General features: G+C 41.3%; 1 protein-coding gene across 2 annotated transcripts in view; it reads left to right on the forward strand.

Annotated features, from left to right (window-relative positions):
* PAG1 (phosphoprotein membrane anchor with glycosphingolipid microdomains 1) overlaps positions 1–21,882 on the forward strand; it is a 140,834-nt gene that overhangs the window by 31,331 nt on the left and 87,621 nt on the right. For both annotated transcript variants that reach the window (XM_023517711.1, XM_003782529.3), the window contains exon 2: positions 16,175–16,258. The gene's annotated coding sequence lies outside the window, so the exon portion shown is untranslated. The remainder of the gene's footprint in view (positions 1–16,174; positions 16,259–21,882) is intronic.

Here is a 21,882-nt window from a genome sequence, read left to right on the forward strand (position 1 = left end):
TTAGGCAGAGACATACAAACACACCTGTGTACATGAATAGGCAGAGACATACAAACACACCTGTGTACGTGATTAGGCAGAGACATACAAACACACTAGTGTACATGATTAGGCAGAGACATACAAACACACCTGTGTACGTGAATAGGCAGAGACATACAAACACACCTGTGTACATGAATGAGTGAACAGAAAAGGGACAGCCTAGCAAGATAGAAAACTTTCTGACAGTAACTATTGTATTCTCCCCAAGCCCCACAGAAAAAAATGTGTCCCCCACCCTGCCATCAAAGGCTGGTTTGGGAAGACTAGAATTCCACCCTTGCCCGGGTGTGATGAGGCACCCTAGTCCTCCCCACTGGGTATTGTCACAGAAAACTGAATAGGGACCCAAGATTGTCATTTCTTCTGGGTGGTAACAGAAGGTTCACCTCCAACCCTGTGTAAGTAGAGACCACGTGAAGGGCCTGGATATCTACCCTCACCCACTCCTGACAGTGATAAGGTATGCCCTTTTCCTCTCCCACTGAAGTGTTGTCAGTGAGCATCATGTGGGAATCAGTGACACTGCTTCTCCCAGCCAGGAAAGTCTCAGTGCAGAGCCCAGACTCCCACTCCTGCCCAGCCCTAAGGAGGAGTCCCCCCTCTGTTATCAGTGTTGATATGGTGGGGTATCTGATTCTACCCTTCTGCTCTGACCTGGCAATAATGACAGTCCCCCTTTCCCTTGCCAGAGCAGTATCAGAGAAAGGCAACTAAGAAAGCTTAAGTAAGATCTAGAGCTTTATAACATAATACCCAAAATGTCTAGGTTTCAATGAAAAACATTATTCATTATAAAAAAACCAGGAGATCTCAAGCTGAATGGGAAAAAAAGGGCAATCTATAGAGGTCAACACCAAAATGGCAGAGAATTTAGGAATCCACTAACAATTTTAAAGCAGTTATCATAGGCTGGGCACCCATAGCTCAGTGGTTAGGGTTCTGGCCACATGCTCCATGGAGGGCTGGTGGATTTGAACCCAGCCCAAGCCTGCTAAAATAAAAAGAAAAAAGCAGCTATTATAAAAATACTTCATTGAGCAATGCTACACATGTTGGATACAAATGAAAAAAATAGACAATAAATAGGAAATATGATGAAGAACCTAATAGACATATCAGAACAGAATAACACAGTAACCTAAGTAGAAATCTCAGTGAATGGGCTGAATAGCAGAATTAAGAGGACAAAAAAAAAAAAAATCAGTGAATAAGAAGATAATCCTAATATCTTATCTGAACAATCCTGTCTGAACAGTAGTTAATAGAATGAAAAAAATAATAGTGCCTCATAGACCAATAGGACTATATTAATGATTTAACATTACAGAGTGTCCCATAAGAGTAGAAAGAGGGAGGAGCTAAAAAGTACTTAAAGAAATAATAACTGCTATAAACCTACAGATATAAGAAGCGGAATGTAATAGGCTCAATAATGCCCCTCCTCACCAGAGGGATTTCCATGTCCTGATTTCTAGAACCTGTGAATATGTTTCCTTCCAGGGCAAAAGAGTCTTTGCAGAGGTAATTTAAGGATTTTGAGATGAAGAGAATATCCTAGATTCCTTAGATGGGCCTATTATAATCACAAACATTCATATAAAGGTAGGCAAGAGAGTTAGGGAAGATGTAATGATGGAATTAGGGGAAGAAAAGGCAAGTTGATACAGACTCCCAAGCCAAGATGTGAAGCAACCTCTAGAAGATGAAAAAAGGAAAGAAAACAAATTCTGTGCTCGATTCCCTGGGTGGAATACAGTGGGAATTCTGACCTCCGTAGCTGTAACATAATAAATTAAGATACTTTAAGCTAGCTATGATTTGTCACAGCAGCACAGGAAACTAATTCACTAAGTGAACCTCCATCAAGGTATACCCAAAGAAACCCACACCAAACACAGCAGAGTCAAACTTCTAAAACTAATAACAAAGAAAATCTCTTGAAAGCAATGAGAAACACTTCACGCATAGAAAACAAACTGAGGCCAACAATGTGAATGATGGTAGATTTGTCATCAGAAACTATGAAAGTCAGAAGGAGTTGGTATAAATGGTTTCATAATCGAATGTCCTGTCAAAATATCCTTAAACAAAGGGGAAATCAAGATACCCAATGAAGAAAAGCTAAAGTGATTTTTTTTCACCAGAAGAACTCCCTCAAAATATGGCTCAAAAGAAGTATTCTAGTCCCCATTTATTAGTAGAAGTTATGTTTCAGGACCTCCAGTGGATGCCTGGAACTGGATAGTATGGAATTCCAATATATTATTATTTTTTTTATTCTTCAAACTGCTAGTAGTGACAGTGACTAAATAACAGGCAGGTGGTGTATACAATGTGTCCAAAAGGACAATTCACATCCTAGGCAGGACAGAACAGGGCAGTGTGAGATTTTGTAATGCTTCTCAGAATGATGCACAATTTAAAACTTCTGAATTGTTCATTTATGAAATATTCCATTTAACATTGCCAGTTGATTACAGAAAACTGAAACCTTGAAAAGCAACACCACAGATTGGGGATTGGGAGAGGACTCTTGCATTCTTTTTTTTTTTTTTTTTTTTTTTTGAGACACAGTCTTACTCTATCGCCCTCGGTAGAGTGCCATGGCATCACAGCTCATAGCAACCTCCTCCTCTTGGGCTTAGATTATTCTCTTGCCTCAGCCTCCCCCAAGTAGCTGGGACTACAGGTGCTTGCCACAACGCCCGGCTATTTTTTTGTTGTGGTTTGGCCGGGGCCGGGCTTGAACCCACCACCCTCGGTATATGGGGCTGGTGCCCTGCTGACTGAGCCACAAGCGCCGCCAGATTCATGTATTCTAAGCAGAATGAGATAATCTAAGAAAGAGAAAGAACACAATGAGGACAAATGTGTTCAAATAGTACACCTTCCTTCTCTTTGGGTTTTCTAAATTTTGTTTGAGGGTTGACACAAAAGTTATAAGTATTTAACAGAGTTCTAAACATATGTAGAGGACATGTTTAAGACAAATGTGTATGGAAGAGGACATAGAAATGTAAAGGAGGAATTAAAAGATCTGTACTTTACCAAAACTTGTAAAATGATGACCCTGTTGACAGTGATAAATAGTGTATATATTATAATACCCGGAGCAACCATGAAAAAAGCTGTACAAAAGATGCACTTAAAATCACAGTGGATAAGTCAAAATGGAATTCCAATAAATGTTCACATTACCTACTAGAAGCACAATAATAGCAGAGACGTGAAAAATAGAACCAACAGAAAATAAAAAGCGGCAGATTTAAACCCTAGCATATCTATTAAAAGGCATAATCATAGAGTAGACTGAAAAACATGACAGCTATATCAGATATAGACAAGTTGAAATTAAAGGGATAGAAAAAGATAAGTCTTGAAAAATTTAGTCAAAAGAAATCAGGAGTGTGTATATTAATACCAGATGAAATAGACCAGACAAAATTACCAGAGGTAAAGAGGGATACTATGGAATGATAAAGGGATCAGTCTTGGCAGAAGACATAACAGTTCTGGCAGTTTTATCCAGTACAATAAGGCAAGAAAAGGAAATAAAAGTTATGCAGATTAGAAAGGAAAAGATAAAACTTTCCCTATTTGTAGATAACATTGTCTAAGTAGAAAATCCCAAGGCATCTACCAAAGACTCTTCTAGAACTAAAGTGAGCTCAAGTAGATAGTAGGATATAATATAAACATACAAAAATTAAGATGTTTTTATATGCTACCAATGAATATGTAAGCAAAGTGAAAATACAACACCAAGAGTGAACCGAAATGTTAACTATGGAGTTGAGTGGTAATTATATCTTAGTGTAGGGTCAGTGGTTGTCAGTACCACATAGAGAGATGACACATACAGCAATGGAACTGAATAGATCATACAGAAATAGATGTACAAAATATGCCCAAATGATTTTTAACAAAGATGCAAAAGCAATTCTATGAAGGAACGTTAGCCTTGTCAACAAATGGTGCTGGAGCAATTGAATATCCATAGGTTGCAAAAAATGAACCTTGACCTAAGTCTCATACCTTATCCAGAAATTAATTCAAAATGGATCACAGACTTAAATGTAAACTCTAAAACTATAGAACGTTTGAGGAAAAAAATTAGGAGCAAATATTCAAGAATTAAAGCTAAGCTAGAAGTTCTTAGGCTTGATGCCAAAAGCCTAATGTGTATAAAAGGAAAAACTGATAAATTGGACTTCATGGAAATTAAAACATTTTACCCTGCAAAAGATCTTGTTAAGAGGATGAGGTCAGTGACAGAGTGGGAGAAAATATTTGCAAACCATGTGTCCAATAAAGAACTAGTAAAACCCAACAATAAAAAAATTGCAATTAAAAAATGGGGAAATTGGGTGGCACCTATGGCTCAGTGTGTAGGGCACTGGCCCCATATACCAAGGGTGGCGGGTTCAAACCTGGCCCCAGCCAAAATGCAACAACAACAAAAAATAGCCAGGTGCTGGGGGAGGCGCCTGTGGTCCCAGCTATTTGGGAGGCTGAGGCAAGAGAATTGCCTAAGTCCAGGGCTTGGAGGTTGCTGTGAGCTGTGTGACACCATAGCACTCTACCGAGGGTATCAAAGTGAAACTGTCTCTACAAAAAAAAGGGAAATGATATAGATATTTCACTGAAGAGAGTATACTTATGGCAGAAATGCAGCTTAAAACCAGAATGAAATATCACCCTAACAATGGGCTACATCCATATGTTAGGATCCCACTCAGTAATACAAAGGAAGAAGTTACTGATACACACAGCAGCTAGAACGAATCTCTTTGGGAATCAGGCTGAGTGAATCAGGCCAGGCAGGCCCAAATGATTATATGTAGCATGACTCCATTTACATAGCAGCAGTCTTGGAATTACAAAATTATATAAAGAGAGACTAAATTAGTGGTGAACAGAGGAAAAGGATATGGTAGGAGCCGGAGGGAAATAGGTGTGGCTACAGAGGGTAAGTTGAGTAATCCTTGTGGTGATGGAACTCTTCCATATCTTTGCTCGATCAATGTCTAGTCTATATCTTGCATGTAATATTGTGCAGTAATATTGCAAGCAGTGGCCAGTGAGGGAGACTGAGCAGTGAGTACATGGGATCTCCCTGTGTTACAACTATCTGCTTGTGAATGTATAGTTATTTGAAAAAAAAATTAATTAATTTTAAAAAAAGAAGAAGAATTAGGAACTTTTATTACATATTGTAGCCATATCAATTTGGAAACAGACATTAGCATGAAGTTGGCTCTTATAAAGTAGAATTATTCTTTATTTGGTGGAGATTGGGTAGGAAGGAAAGGAATTTTGCTATATTGATCATATGAATCAAAAATAGTTAATAGTTGACTCCCAACACCCTATGTGGTCAGCACTATTTTAAAGAAGAGGACCCTGAGACACAGAAAGGTGACATAATTTGCCCTGATGAGTCAAGGGGCCACATTTCAACTGGGCAGTCTGATTCCAAAGGCTGCTTCTTTTCTTTATGACTACACTCTTCTGCTGATTTGCACAGGCCATTAGGATCCAAGTTTCTTTCTGGAGCCAGACATTCACTTCAGAAAGTTTAAGCACTTTTCCTAGGTCATAGGGTAGATCTGGCATTGAAATTCCAAACTTTTCCTATCCAAATCCGATCCTGCTTCCACCTGGGAAAAGCCATATTCTAAATGGCCCTCAGACTGATCCTGAAGAGATTTGTTGGCACACTTAGTGTTAGCCAGTAGAGTATTATTTTTAAGTTGACACTAGTGGCATATATTTAAATATTGTGAAAATAATATAAAATAATATGATTATTATAATATAATATAAAAATCCAGATTTCTGCCTTCTCTTAGGAAACAATTCAGAAAATCTCCCAACAGTGGCTTCATATCCCCAAATTCCTCCAAAGGGGCTAGAAGCAGATGCTTGGGGACTGGCTCCTTTACATGATGTATGTTTGCCACAGTCCTTTCCACTCCTTATTGCCTTCAAGAATACTGCAGCCAACCTTCAGCTGCAAGATAGTACAATACTGTTGTTTTTCTTTAAGCAGAGAAGGGAACTTTCTAGCTGTTACCTCTGCTGGGACCATGTTCTCCTTCCCTTCCATACAAGTGTCTCGTGTTGAAAAAGGTCTCATGCTACAAGGTTCGTGCAGACTTCCCGATCTTCTTAGTAAAAATCTGTTGCTCTAATTTACGCTGGTTATTTTTAACCTTATAAGCCATTTTCATGACTTTTATGTTCTACCTTTTATCTTAGCGATTTGTGTGGTTATATTTTTCCTGATTACAAACTACTGAAAGTTATGAAAACCTCCATGATGAGTGGGTTTGAAATTGTTGAACTTAAGACCCCCATAGAATTGGAATTGCTGATACTACTCGTCCATCTATGAAAGCTATTCACTAAAATGAAAGAGACATGCATGAAATAGAAAATGTCTCCTTTGGCACTTCCTAAATTAGAAATTATGAGTATTGTGTGGTTACTTTGTTCATTGTTACAATTACTTTAACATTCCTTATAAAAACTTTCTAGAAGTTTATCAAAAGTTTCAATGAGACGCTTATAAATTAATTCTTCTATCTGGTGTGTGATATGCATAATAAGAGAAAGTATGTCTTCTGTGCCTGGTTTTCTAATTAAGCATTTTCAATTTTACAACTCAAAGCCTCCCTTCTTCCACCCACGAGTCTCTCTGTTAAGGGGCCAAATCCTCTGAGTATCTCTCCCGAGTCTCATAAATTCAATCTGAAATAGTCCATCTAGAAGGAAATAGAAGTAAAAGGATTTCACGGAAGGGAAATTTACCAGAAAGAAGGGTTAATAAGTTATTAATATGGATATACTTTGAAGGACCTAACACATTTCCATTACAGAGGAGATATTCAGAAGTAAACAGATTGTTTGATATTGAGCTCCTAACTAACTTAGTATTGTCTGAGGATAATGGTATCACAAAACTATAGTACAATTAGAAGGAATTTTTTCTGATCAAGGAACAGATGACAGAAGGCTGTCTTGTTTGCATAACTTGTGTTGGGATTGAAGGATGACTGAAAATTCCATCATATCATGACCTTTCAGCCGTAGGATTCCTGACGAAGTGGCTACCATTTTTTTGGCTTCCATATTAAAAGAAGAAATTAGCATTTGAGCTGATAGGAAGTGAGTGGGGAGAATGTAAAAATGAAAAGGCTGTGAGGGATCCAATCTGGAGACTCTTCCTGTCCTACCTCTGGCTCCTCATCTCCATGTGTAGGCTGGGTCCTGGGTAGGGTTTCATCAGACCAGGAAATATGCCACTGTGGGTGGGACGCCAGCATTTGCCGGTGAGGAGCGAAAGGGTGTGTACAAAATAGAGGAAAGGTGGAGAGGGTGAGACGTGTACTCTGGAGCCCGACTATTTGTGTACAGCTTCTGCGTTGTGCCCGCTACCCCACCAATGGCATGACCTCGAGCAAATAATGCATCGTCAAAACTTCAGTTTCTGCATCTGTAAAATACAAACAATAGTATTTACCATGTAAAGTTGTTACCATGTGAAAAGTGCACAGAATGGCACCTGGTGTGTTGTCAGCCTGCAGTGTCCCCTGTGTGGGAGGGAAGGCTTACTGGACAAGGGCAGAGAAGCCTGCTGCCCCTGAGCTGAGCAGGCAGTAAGGAGCAGAGTCCTTCACAAGTGACAACATTTCTGCCCTGGATAACTGCTTTTCTGTATCACTTGCTCTTTTTATTTTATACCTATGAAGTCATCTGAAACATCCTGTGTCTTGTGTTAGGAGTTAGGAGCCTGGGAAGAAATTGAGATAAAATAAGAGCAGAGAGAACCTTGTCAGTGCACACGTGGCTGCCGATGTCTCTTTGGAAGACCTGTTTTCAAACTTACATGTTCTTTCAGAGTGTCTTCGTGCTAAACCCAATATCTGCTCATTTCCAAAACACATCTGTTTATGACTTGTAAGGTGTGAGGAAGCTCTTTGGCCTTACAGAGAATGCCTTAGTCCTTATTCCCATTTAACTAAGGACTAGAGGAGACAAACCTTCACATTATACTGAGATTTGATCAGCCTCTCAATTTGGAGTATTTGTATTCAAAGTACCTTTAATAACACATTTTAATATTTTTGCAGTTGATTTTATACGTCAAATTAAAAGTTTGTCACCTTTATCTAAAGAACAAGTATATAAGAAATAATACACAACTGAGTAATTTGAACCCAGAAATTCTGGCACTGAGAGAAATAAACAAATAGGCCCCTTCTGTGTTTTTCCTGCTTTTGTACCTTAAGAGGTTTGTTGAGTACATTCACAGCAATGATCCTGTTAGGAAAAATACTTTTGAGTTCAGGGATTTTCATGAATCCAGCTCTATTCACAGGGGTTATTGCCACGAGCCACGGAACACAGGCAGAGGAACACACAGAGTGAACAAGATGGAAGGCCTGTCTTCCAGCCCTGGGAAGTAGCTCTTTGGGATGGACTTAGGGATTCAGGAGCAGGGGTAGTAAGTCATGGAAGGAGGGATTCCTGTGGCCGAGGGAGGTCCAGGGCTGGGAACAGGGCACAGGAGTGAAGGAGGGTTGACAGCTTGTGAGATGGCAGGGTAGTGTGAGGCGCTTTCCTGCCCCAGCCTAACCCACCCTTTCTCTTTTTCCTGTTCTTTCCGCAACCACAAGGTTACTGACTTTATCTTTGAAGGGAGAGGAAGGGGAGGGGAGTGGCTGGGGAAGTCATGAGGAACAAAGGTAGGGACGCTTCTTTCTCTTGCCTGTGCCGCCTCCCCCTCACTCCTATCCTGCTGTCAATAGACCTGACTTCTCCACGGGGTCGCAGAGTGGGAGCTGAGGAAGAAAGTTCTAGAAGTGCTGGAAGAGACTAAAGCAACTCTTTTTCCTTCCCCTTTTCTGGTCTCCCTTATTACTTACTCATTTCTTAATAGGTTCTGTGGGGATAGGACCACTGGGGGAAGGCCCCTTTCCCTCCCCCCTTTTTGGCCATCTCCTCTGCTAGCAGAAACCCCTTCCTGTGCTGAGGTATGTGGGTGAGGGGGTGGCAATAGGAGCTTGAGAAACTATAGCTGGGTGTTGTGAGTGATGGAAGGCCTAAAATTATTCAGGCATGACCAAAAGATTCAACCGTTGATCTAAAACGATCTGTGCCAGAGATCCACTTGTAAAATTTTTGTACACGTAATAATAAAGCAGTAGATTCTGACAGAAGACGTCAGAAAGGCTGCATATGCCCTGAAGAAGGACTTTTAGTTGGGCAGATGGGAAAGGGGAAGAGATCATAATTCCAGCAGAGGTGACAGCTTGGAAGCATCCAGAGCAAGAGCCACAGACTCAGGTGGGTACCATAAATAAGCAAAGTCACCCCGGGGCATCTCAAAGCCCTCTCAGGAGATCGATTGTTTGAGAGAGAGGTGGGCAAAACTGCATCTCTTTCCTTAACCAAAAGAAAAACAACACTATGCAATGATACAAGGTAGCTGGCACTTGGCTGAGAGTACTAGGGAGACAATAGGGAATGGTAAGGACTGCAGCAAACAGAGAGCACGTGCTCATCTAATGGGGCAGCAGTTGAACAGTTTCTTTCATTCACTTACCTGGAAAGTGTGGAAGTGGGAGCCCAGTGCTGTAGATTTTACATTCCGCTTAACCATCTATAAGGCCCTATGCTAAGTGCTCGATATACTGACCTAACACAACCTCAGACATGCTGTGAACATTTTCTAAAACTTGATACTTCACCCAATTCATGATAAGTTCCATGGCATATGGAGTTCAGAAGTATATTTGCTTTGTACCTTTCCCCCAAATAATAGGATGATGTTTTCTTATGAAGGCCACTGCCTTGATATGGCTGTCTCTCTCAAGGTTTATTTAGGAAGTGGTAGAACATAGGTCAACCTGTCCTTGTGTCCAAAAAATCTAAAAATTTTGCTTTGCAGCAAAGTTTTCATATTCTTTCCAGAACTGCACTCCAAATCTAACTTATTCATTGAATTCATCTTTTGTGTTTTAAGGCATACCTTCTTCTTACAGCACTTTTTCTTTATAGCCAACAAGTTCCTTTGTGATTTCTAAACATGCAGAAGAAAACTTAGTTGTGGATAAAAGTATAGCTAATCTTGTCACCCCTGGAGAGATTAATGTTTTTTCCACAAAAGTCACTGTGTGTTGAGAGGGTTCCAGTTGGTATGTGTGTATGAGTTAAAATGTGTCTGCCATAGAGAGAAACACAGAGTACATGTTGGCCCTTTTCAGCTTTGGGAAACAGTGATGGAATTTTGAATATTATTAAATCTTCTTCACCAACTACTTTTGATGGCTGAAGTCTAGGGGAAAATTCCCATAATAAAATTCCCCAATCACACATTAACAGCTCCTAATCCATTATAGAGAATATGTAATGTAGCCAGACTGGCAGAGCATGGAGGGAGCTGGTTTGAAAGACAAATTGAAAAGCGAATAGGTCAACAGCAATTCAAAGAAGTTTTTGAGGATTCTTAAATGGGTCTATTTTCTCTTTTCTTGGACTATGTATCCTTGAGGATTCAAATTATATTCATTTGGTTGGAGTCTAGAATTCCCAAGGCAGAGCCCCGTGCAAGCTAGAACTTAGGAGCATTTAATGAAAGGGAAATAGAGGTCAAAGAACAGCCTCACTGGGCCTGAAATGGGCAGAAATGTGAGGATCCAGAGCTCAACCAAAAAGCAGTGTCCATTTCCACACGCTGTCACAGCGTGGTCTCCTGTCTCGCACTTGTAATGAGCAAGCTTGTATGTAAAATGGTTGTCTACATTTCTATAAGTGTGTTCAAAACTAAAGACCACCAGGCAAACACATACACCCAGTACTGCTGTGCTCCCTGCGAGCTGTAGGTGGTTATTTACTTACAGTTTAATTCCTGTTGAGTCACCCAGGTATGAGTAATGTAAGGAGGAATATTCCTGAAGGAGAGGAGGCTGCAGAGCCCTGGAGTTGCGGGCTGGGGCAAGTCCTGGGTCAGGATCTGTACAGTAACGGTTTACAAGTCTCTGTCTGGGTCTCACACTTCCTCAGCTGTAAGATGAAGCCACTGAACTTGATGATTCTCTGGTCTGTGCTGCTCAGGCTTTAATGCACATACAGATCACCAAAGCATCCTGTGAAATTGCAGATTCTGACTCAGTGGTTCTGGGGTGGGGCCTGGGGTTTGCGTTTTTAACAAGCTCCCAGGCGCTCCTGGTGCTGCTCCGCAGACCACATGCTGTTTAGCAGGCTCTGCACGATTTCTAAGCTCAGGCTTCCATTAACGCTACCATTCTGTGAAAGTGTGATCATCTGACATTTCAGAAAAGACAGGAAGGTTTCAGGAAACATGCCTACCATGGTATTAGCTGTTCTCATTCTTCATAATCATCCTCATCAAAAACCCTTTAAGTGCCTAATTATGCATGACGGTTTCACATGCTTTACAAAAAGAACTAAATAGTTTTGGTCCTTGCCTTATCAGACTTGACAACCTGAGACAGAGAAAGAGAGAGAGAGAGAGTGATAAATATTGAGGCAGCAATAAATATTGAGTGATAAGTGTTCATCCAGATATAGAACATGTTAAAATAAAAAGGGTACATATTTAGCAAGGGCTCTATGATATTTATTTTCTTTTAGCTTTTATTCCTTTTATAATCTGGGAAACTGAAAAGGTTGTCCTATATTTTTTAAAATAAGAGATTTGTGCTGATGGGGGTCGGGAATGGGAACATCAGTTTCTGAGGCTGCTTTTGTTGTTGTTTGCTTTATTTTGGCCTCACCACCTGAAAAGGAAATATTTTAAGGTTCCCATTTGCCTGACCTTGATTACCATTGCAGGTAGCTTGGCCTGACTGTGCATCTCAGCACCATGTGTATACACAGGACCATTAAATTAACCTCAGCTCTCGTTACTCAAAGACCTTAGCCCCATCGAGTCACCCTCATAGTGTCTTTGGGAAGCAAAGGAAACAGAGACATTGTCATCTCCAAATGGGGGGCTGTTAAGTGATGCAGAGAAGGAAACAGGTGTGTCCGAAGCCACGTGAAAACTCACACAGGAACGTTTGCGTTCAGTTCTGTTTCTTCTGTGCGCACAGGCACTTGCTTGAACTTACCCAGGGACTTGGGCTCCTTTGCTGTGGGAAGGGAACAGATGAGTGGCCATTGCCAGCATTTTCTCCTGACAGCAGAGCAGGTTCTGTCTGGAGGCCATGCCACCCCCCAGTTTGTTATAACCATATTACAGTTAAACAGAGTGATGCCAGACTAGCCCAGCTCATGGATGATTCTAGCTCAGCAAGACCTAATAGAATTATTATGGATCTAAAAAACGGTTGCATCTAACCAAGGGTCTCTTTATCGAGTATTTACCAAGAATGAGACTAGAGACCCAGAGGAAACTGGACATGCCACACTCTCGGGCTGTAGCTGTGTGTTATCCAGAATGTGTGTGTGAGTGAGGAACCTCCGTGGAATCAGGTACACTCAGGTTTGAAACTCAGCTCCACTTCTCATTGGCTGTGCTGTATCACCTTTCTAAGCCCCAGTTTCCCTGGGGCTTAACAATAATCTGGATCCCAAGGAACTCTTGTGAGCATTCCATGAGATAAGGATGAATGGAGTGTGTAGCATGGTGTCTGTGACTAGTAAGAGATTACAGCTGATCATTGTCAGTACTCATAGTAAAACTCTTACATATGGCAGCATCTGCAGTATTTGTCTGGAAAGAAGGGCTAGAGATTCTAAATTTGCTGTTTTTATATTATTTCATATGCAGGTATTTCTATGGGAGGTTGTATCTGGGTCAGTGATAATGTCACCCTCTGTTTATTAGGAGTAAAGGTTTGCGGAGGCAAAGCCTCCATTGGCTGGGCTCAGCTTCACCTTTCATTCTGTGATGTCACATACAGCTATTAACTCTTAAGAGTGAAGTCAGTCTGGATGGGTCCTGTGGTTCAAAGGAGTAAGGCACTGGCCCCATATGCTTGAGGTAGCGGGTTCAAACCCAGCCCAGCCAAAAACTGCCAAAAAAAAAAAAAAAAACCAAAAAAAAAAAAAAAAAAGAGTGAAATCAGTCTTCTCATATGAAGAAAATACAAAACATTCAATATTATAGCAGGAAGCTAAAGGCAATACTTTTGCATTAGTGTCTTGTAGGGATGTTTGTGGGCAGATGGAATTTTGCAGGCTGGACTGAGGGCCCCTGGCAGCAGATGAGAATGGAGGAAGGTATCTGGAAGTCAGTTACAGGAAGTAGGGGGATGTCCTTTGCCTACAGATGGGAAAGAAGGCAAGCCAGCACTGGGGAGGGAGGGCAGTGTTCTTTGGTAAATGTAGTCAAAAGCCTGCCAACTACATTGCAAGACTGTAAGACAGAGTGAGGACGTGGAGCAGCTGGAGGGAAACCTATGAAACTAAAATGGGAAGCCACTTAAATGGGAAGCTGAGCCCCAGTGAATTCCCTAACCTCAGAAACCTATTCACTAACACCTTTTTATAGGGTGTCTGTGGCTTCTGGTCGAGCAGAGACTGAACCAACTTGGCTCAGATGGAACAGTGATTCAAGGCAATCCTCTCCCAGAGGTAGTGTACACATGAATGCAGATTCTGATTCAGTAGGTCTGAGGTGAGTCTGAGATTCTGCATGTCTGACAAGTCCTAAATAGTGCAGAAGCTACAACAGCAAGGGTCTAGCCAGCTCCCTCTCCAAGCAGCCCATTCTCCTGTCTTTCCCTCACCTGGACTTGACCTGCATTGTGGAGTCTGCCAGTACTCAAAGTCCTTTGATCCTACTACTTGTTACTGTCACCCCCTCCAGTTCTGCTTTCCTAGTTACCCAGCTGAAAGTCCCTGATTTCTTCTTTAAGCCCTCCTTTGCATCCACCCGCAAGTTCTTTGTTTCTTTCTCTCTTTCATTATGCTCAGCTGGCAAAACCTCAACCCTGCATAACCCAGCTCTCTCTCACTGCACATCTTCCCCTTTGCTGACGGGTCTGTCTGAGCAGCACACACTACTGGGCTAAATGATCTCACTTTCGTCTCACTGAGTCCCCAGGGCTGCTGGTTCCCTTCTCTGGTCACTCCTCCTCTCTTCCGGAGCACCTCCTCCTGCTCTCTCCTTAAACCTCAAATGCCCCCTTCTCCATTCTCTTTCTCAGCTGATAACCTTGCTGCTTGTTTTCTTCTTCATATTATGACTTTGAAAAGAAGTTTTGGCTGGCCATAGTGGCTCACACCTATAATCTTAGCACTCTGGGAGCTGAGGCGAGATGATTGTGTAAGCTCAGAAGTTCAAGACCAGCCTGAACAAGAGTGAGACCCTATCTCTACTAAAAATAGAAAAATTAGCCAGATGACCTGGGAGTGGCACCTATATTCTCACCTACTTGGGAGGCTGAGGCAGGAAGATCACTTGAGCCCAGGAGTTTGAGGTTGCTTTGAGTTAGGCTGCTGCCATGACACTCTAGCCTGGGCAACAGAATGAGAGTCTGTCTCAAAAAAAAAAAAAAAGGAAGGAAAAAAAAGGACTTATTCCCTTTGCCTCCATGGATCTGCCCATGTGTGCAGGTATGCCCTCAGCCAGCTAAGCCCACCCCTGCTGTGGCCATGGAAGCCTTGGGCATGCTCTGGCTCTATGAGATGGCCACATAGAGGGGCCAGCAGGGCCAGTAGGATGAGCCCTTCTCTGACCTGTGTCTCCACCACCTCCTTCAGGTCTCTGCTCACCCAACATTTTGTCAGTGATGTCTCTCCTGACAGCCCCACTTAAAGGAGAGCACCACTCCTGCCAGCAGTCCTACTCCCCGCTGCTTCTGGTTCCTTCAGCTGTTCTGCCAGATGTTTGGTTTGTTTCCCACCTCCACTAGAAAGCTCCCTGAGGACAGGGAATTTTGTCCTGTTTAATGTTGAAACCTCACTGACAATAGTGGCTGGCATATAGATGCTGTCTTTAAATAAAATATTTGCATAGCTATGAGAGTGGACAATATAATTATATTAGAATAGACTCAGAAAAGGTCAATGAGGGAAAACTACATATAACACATGTATTTAAAAAGCTACTCCAGTCCTTTCTGAATAGACAGGAATCCTTTGGGACCTGGATGTGCTGAATTTAATAAAGATGATTGAGCCTTCTGGGACCTTCAGAGATGAGGAGGGAAAGTGACCTTGTGTCGCGGAATTCCTATCCCTTGTCTCATTGAACACTCTCAGGGAGGTTCATAGTTTAAGTCAGGACTTAACCAGCCCACACTGCTCTGGACTGCCGTGGGTTGTTAACTTCACTTAGGATTCTGGCAAGGACCGGTAACCAGTCAGCATTTAACAGTTCCTAAGGCTAAGGATGTCTCATTCACTATGGGTCTAGGAGAAGAGAAGTCTTGGCCATGCTAGTGACTGCATGTGGGTCTTCCACCACGAAAACACTGCCAGATTTTAGGTTGGTAGAGGAAATGTCCTAAGAAGTCACAAAATGGAACCCTTGCCAAGAGAATGTCCTGCTGCTTGTTCTTAAGGAGGAGAAGTTAAACATTTGGCCTACTGAAAGTAGAGGAAAGGGAAGTCGATGTCCATATGAAATTCTAGCAATAATTTATTTTAATTTTATCCTGAAGAGTTTTGTTTTTCGTGACATTTTTAGCACATACTAACCCATTGCCTGTCAAGGTTTTGAGCAAGCTCTGATTCTGGGGGGTAGGGGACACACTTCCCATAGGGCTGGGAATACAGCAGGTGCTCAGTACATGCGCCTTCCTCCCTCCCTGCTCCCCATCCGTGCCCTTTCCCCTAGCCCCTCTCCACATGTATTGCCATCCTCCTGCATGAAATGGAAGTTAGGATATGAATATTATTCCGTTTTAATAAGTCATTCATTTTAGACTAGCGACTCTCAACTTAGTGGTGATTTTGTCACTGAGGCATATTTATCAAAATCTGGAGACATTTTTGGTTGTTATAGTTCAGGATGGGAGATGCTGTACTCCCAAAACAAAGAACTTTCCAGCCCCAAATGCCAGCAGGGCCAAGGTTGAAAACCCTGTGTCACAGCGTATGTGTACTTTACACTGGTATTCACCGTTTGTTTCTTTGCTGGACTCTAAAGGAAGAAGAGGATTGAGAAGACTGTGACTGGCTGAGGACACAATAGGACAGGAAGTTGGGACAAGTTGAAAGACCCACATACCAGGTACCTGGATCCACTTACGCTTTACAAACACACTGCAGTTTCCAGCTGAAAAACCAGTGCCTTATTAGATATTTGTTACTACATACAGACTCCATGGCAGAGGCATGGAGGGTGAGGATGGAGGGTGAGGATGATGAGCTGACGGGCTGTCAGCACTGTCCAGTGACAGGCTAGCAGGCACCGTGATGGGCGATTGTCACACTGTGCCAGGGACTGGAGTTTTACCCCAAGAGAGCTGCATGTATGGAGGCCCTCCAGGGCCAAATTACCCTGCCCTTTTCTGCTGTGGTCACAGCATGTGCGCCCTTCCCTCATTACTGGTGTCTCTGTGTATTGTGCTCTTTACTTGCAACCCGGCCTCCCAGACTGGGCCTTGTGTACCTCTTCTCCGTAGCACAGAGGTTTATCAGTGAGTGTTTATTAAACAGAATTAGCAGTGTTTGGCACACCACTAGCAGCCTCTCAAAATAGTTATGTCTCTACTTTTAAACAGGTGTCATTGCCAAGTACTGACTTCTGAGGCAGTTGTTTAGAGCTTGAAATGAATCCTCCTGGTTTTAGAAATGGTGGGTTTTAGGGCTGGTATGGAAACTTTCCAAAACCCACCAAGTTGTTGAACCTTAATGCTTCACAGTTCTAGATGGAGAATTTCCCAGCAAGAGGCCAAAGGGAGAGAATTTCCTTGGTCTTTCTTTGTTGCAAGTGGGCAAACTGATCTCCACCATTTCCCTCCTGGCGTGTAATGTTCTCTCACCTGCTGCTCACCTCTAACAGGCCCTCAGAGCGCATGGGCAGGGATCTGTGGGTACGTCAGGGGCTGGGGGCTCTTGTCTCGCTGGCTGCTGTGGAGTCTGGCACTGGCAGCTCTGGAGGGATCGTCACCTGACTTGCTGGCACCTTGGCTGTTTTTCTCTTTGGTCTCTCTAGCACTGCTTTGCTTTTCATTTCTTTCTAAGAAATGTCTTTCTAAGAAAAGAAATAGCTATTTCTTTAAAAATAAAGAAACTTAAAATAAATAAACTTAACCAAATTGTCTCAGTGACTATTTCTCCTGAGAGGATTCAGTCTAGTGATTAGGTCATTCTTTTACTATCCAGGCTTTTTAGTTCCACATAGCATATTTTTAAGATGTCTGCTTATATCTACAGTTCTATAAAACAGAATTTTAGATTTGAGATTGCATTCCTCAAACTCGAATCACACTTATTCTTGGAGGAAGTGATCTTTATAAATGATATAGCTTTATTTTTAAGCATAGGAAACCATGCTTAACAAAAATACAGCACATTTCAAGATGAAGACATGAAATAATATAGCTAAGTAATATGATTTCTATATAATTTTATTTTACCATTTTTCTTCCCTGGCATGACTGTCATCTTCTTGAAGCATGCAACCATTTTGGTTTTTGCCTTAGTCCACGTGCCTGAACTACTCTAAGGGTCCATGTTTGAGGTGTGAGGTTGCAGGGCTGGCGAAAGATAACCCATAAGTACTGTCAGAAAGAAAGGAGGTGCTGATGAGTTAAAAGAAAGCTTGGACATGATTATCACAGGTGATTAATGCCATCATTTTTATTTTCCTATATATATACAATTTGTGATAATTGTGAATATTTTACGAGCAAGTTTTAACTTTTGCTTTTTGACACTCCTTTTTGATAGTTTTAACATGCCAAAGGTTAAACAAGTCTTTTCAGCTGCTTCCTTTACTGACCAAAACTTAAATAGGTAAATGAAAAGGTTATTTTACTTTTAATCATTACACTTGAAATCTGGTTTAGAATTTTGAAGTTATTTCCTCATACATTTCCTTTCCAGAAAATACAAAGTTGTTCTCTTATTTCAGCAGTTAGGCACAACTTCATTGCTGGGAAAGTGTGATTTCAAGGTATTCGTTTATCTGATTTATTCTGTACTATTCTGTATTATTGTCCATTATTACGGGAGGGAGGCTTTAGTTGAACTTTGTGTGCAGGCATCAGTGATTGATTAAGGACTCTGTTTGGGTTGTAAGTCTACAGACACACAGCTTCCAAGCTGAAAAACCTTCAAGGTCTGAGCTAGTCTGATTTGAATTTTGCTTTGTGAGTCTACTGCCATAGAGACTGAGACACCAGTGGATGTGCTTCCGACAGCATGGTCAGTGGTCCGCATATCCCAGGTTCTGCTTTGTAATGCCTCTGGGAATCTGAGCAAAATGCTTACCCTCTTTCAATCTCTTTCCTCTTTGAGACGGGGCTAATGATTGGATAGCCTCATGGGGGGATTAATAGTCTATACAGTGTTCACTGCTATCACCATCGCCAAAAATGTATGAGGCTGTGTTTATGGTTATCATTATTAGTGGTATTTTTAACCTTATTTTGTGCTGATGATAAAAGTTCTATCAATAATTCCTTAATGACTTTGGATCCATCTTCTGTGAACAGACCAAATACAGAAAAAAATCATTCAACCTAATGACCAAGTTAACATAGTGCCATTCTAAATTTGACTTTAGCAGTTATTAAAGATTTACTACAGAGTTATCAACTTTTGTGATGAATGCTGGATTTGAAGCACTGTGTCTACACATTTAAAAGATTTACAGACCTCGAATTCTGTGGCCCGACTTACCCATATCCACCATAAATCATTATCCAATTCCTCTAGGGGCTGGACATACAGGAGTACAACTGTCTGAATTTTCCCAAGCTTTTTTGCCCACTGTCTTTTAATTAAATCTTTCCTTTAACTTACTGAGAAATTCTTTTTCTTGCCAGAGTAACCCTTTCTTCTTAGGGGAGCAAGGAGCTATGTCAGGGTCATTTTGGTTCTCCTTTGAGGCTGTAGTCTTTCCAAATATAACTGCAGATCCTAGGTATCAGCTTGCCTTTTGCTAGACTAAAGAATCAGTGTATTAAGAGCTTTGATTATCTACCCTCCAAAAATGCCTTCCTCTGATCTCCTAGCATTTGACAAGAATCTCGATTCAGGGATTAGACATTGTTTTCTCTAATGCACTTCCATTTCCACCAGAGCTGCTCGCCTGAACACATTATATTCGTGCCCTTAAACATAGAACATTTTCCAGTCGGGGGTAATTAAGATTTAACTTGAGAGTCTATATGTTTTAAAAGTGGTATCAGATGCTTCTGTAGTGGGATCATTGTCCTCCTACTATCTGGAAAGCTTTGTATGGTACTTTTTGATGTATAGGTGGCTGCTTGAGTCTTACTATAGAGATATTTTTATGCCTCCTTTTTTCTTTATTTAACTTGAATTTCTCATTTTCTTTCTGCCTGTCCCCAGCATTTTGGTTACTTCACTTGTGCCAGGCAGCTCTCAAAACTAACAAGGGAACTGTCTTCCCCTGCCTCCTTCACTCCTGAGCTAAACACTGATTTCTTCTCCTGGAATCAATATTTCAATTAACTGGCATTCCTGTAGTCCTAGTAACTCAAGCCAGAAGTCTCCATCTGATATTGCCTCACTATCCTCCTTCAGTCTATACCAGCTCCTGGATTTAAAACCATATATGAAATTTCCAAGAACAGTGGCGCTTGGTGAGGTCACCTGCCAGCTGTCACAATGTTAGTTGTTAAGATTTTTTTTTTACTTAATTTTTATTAAATCATAACTGTAAACATTTATGGGGGACAATGTGACGATTTGTATTCACATTCCATTTATGGGATACAGTGTGGAATGCTTAAATCAAACTGATTAACGTAACCATCACCTCACTTATTTTTTGTGGTAAGACATTTGTAATATACTCTTAGTTGTTTGAAATGTACCATTGTATTGCGTACATCAGGTGAGATGCTGACAAATACCCTCCCCTCTCTTCCCCCCCCCTTTCTTTCTGGACTATATTTGTGTTTTATTATTTGTATGAATGTGTAAGTGATTATATATTGGTTTCATAATAGTATTAAGTACATCGGATACTTTTTCTTTCCATTCTTGAGATACTCCTCTACCTCCATCATTACTAGTCTAGTTCTAGTCCTCATCAGCTCTGTGCCAGTCAGTTGCTGGAGCTAACTAATGTCATTCTCTTCTAAGAGATTGCCCCCACTCCAGAGGCCCTCCCATGATTTCCTGCTCAGTGACTTCCATGGGCCCTGGTAACTTTGAGAATAGATCCACACACCTTGGTGTGGACCCCTTGACCCAGCCCAGCTACCCCTGCAGTGCACTGGCTGCCTACCCTCCCTCCTTTGCAGTCTCTACTTCATTTGGATCAAACTCCTTGGGGTGTTCCAGCACATCATGCCTCTTCCAGGCACACAAGCCTTTCTTTGCACCTGCTGCTGTCATGTCTGAGAATGCCCTTGACCCTTTTGTTCTCAATAAATACCAGAGCATCTTTCAAGATCCACCTCCGTTTCCATCTCCTCTGAGAAGCCCTCCCTGATTTTCCAGGCTTAGCTGGGTTCCCAGAGTTCATCAGTTACATCTCTAGGTGCTCTGTATTATAATTATGCACTTAGCTGGTCCTCCTATAGATGCTAACCTCGAGGGCAACATTCGGATCTCATTTGTGTCCTCACAACATCTAATACATGCCTGGGGCATTGTAAAACATAGTGGATGCTCTAATTTCTTTAAATGACTGCATCTCTGACACTGTAATAAAGAAAAAGATAGTATTCATGAAAAGTAATTGATCTCAAGCTGTGTTTTGTTCCAGACCAAGTATAAACATTTTTCTCAATAAAAGTATGAGCATTTCTCAATAATGCTTTGCTTTCTCTTTTGCTCTTGGCAAAGAGAAAGAGCCAGCAAAACCAGTGTATGTCCCCTTTCCCTCTTGTGCTGATGTCAGTACCAGCATGGTCACTACCTTCTTTTGGACCTCATAATTTCTATCTTGGAAGTAGATTCAGCCAATATCTTCATGAGTTTTAGTGATGACAGTAGCTATTTTCACGATATTTTCATTTAAGATTCAAAATTTAAATTGCCCTAACCCGTTTTCAGGCTTCTAACATCTCTGTGCTTTGGAAGTGTCTTTCAAATTTCCAGAGTTGTTCTTTCCATGAATTAGAAAGACAGCAAGGAGAACACAGAATCAGTAACTGTCCAGGGAGATAGGAGCTAACCCAAATCAACAAATAAACATGTTTCTAAAGAGGCCCCAGTTGACACAATTACTGATGAACCACATCTTTGAGGATCTAATGGGAAATAATGGGATTCATTTTTAATTCAAACCAAGAGTTTTTAATTCTAAGCAAGAGCCTTGGCTTTCTGGGGTGGTTTTGTGATTAAAGGTCACTGCAGGGCTTGTCAGAACTTTTAACAACTGTCTCCACTGTGCAAATGGCCTTGCGCTGTAAGGTAGTTGCAGAGCTTAAAAAAGATGTCTTCAGCCAGCTTTTGTCTTGCATTTGATCTTTGGCTCACAGAGATGTGGTTAATTTCAGCATAAGCTGTTAGCTTTGTTTTCTAAATCAGTCAATTTTAATAGCAACCCGCTTGTGCCCTAAAAAGCATCCAAGAACACTAAGAAAGAGTTGGCCTGGGATAGAAATAAGGGTTAGGATATAAATCTTGGGTATCTCTAGTCAGTAGTCGACAAAATACTTTGCAATCAGTCTAATTATTCTTGGTTTTTGTTTTGTTTTGTTTTCT

Source organism: Otolemur garnettii, unplaced genomic scaffold, assembly GCF_000181295.1.
Source record: "Otolemur garnettii isolate 467f Iridium unplaced genomic scaffold, OtoGar3 scaffold00004, whole genome shotgun sequence".
In the NCBI taxonomy this organism is placed as follows: Eukaryota; Metazoa; Chordata; class Mammalia; order Primates; family Galagidae; genus Otolemur; species Otolemur garnettii.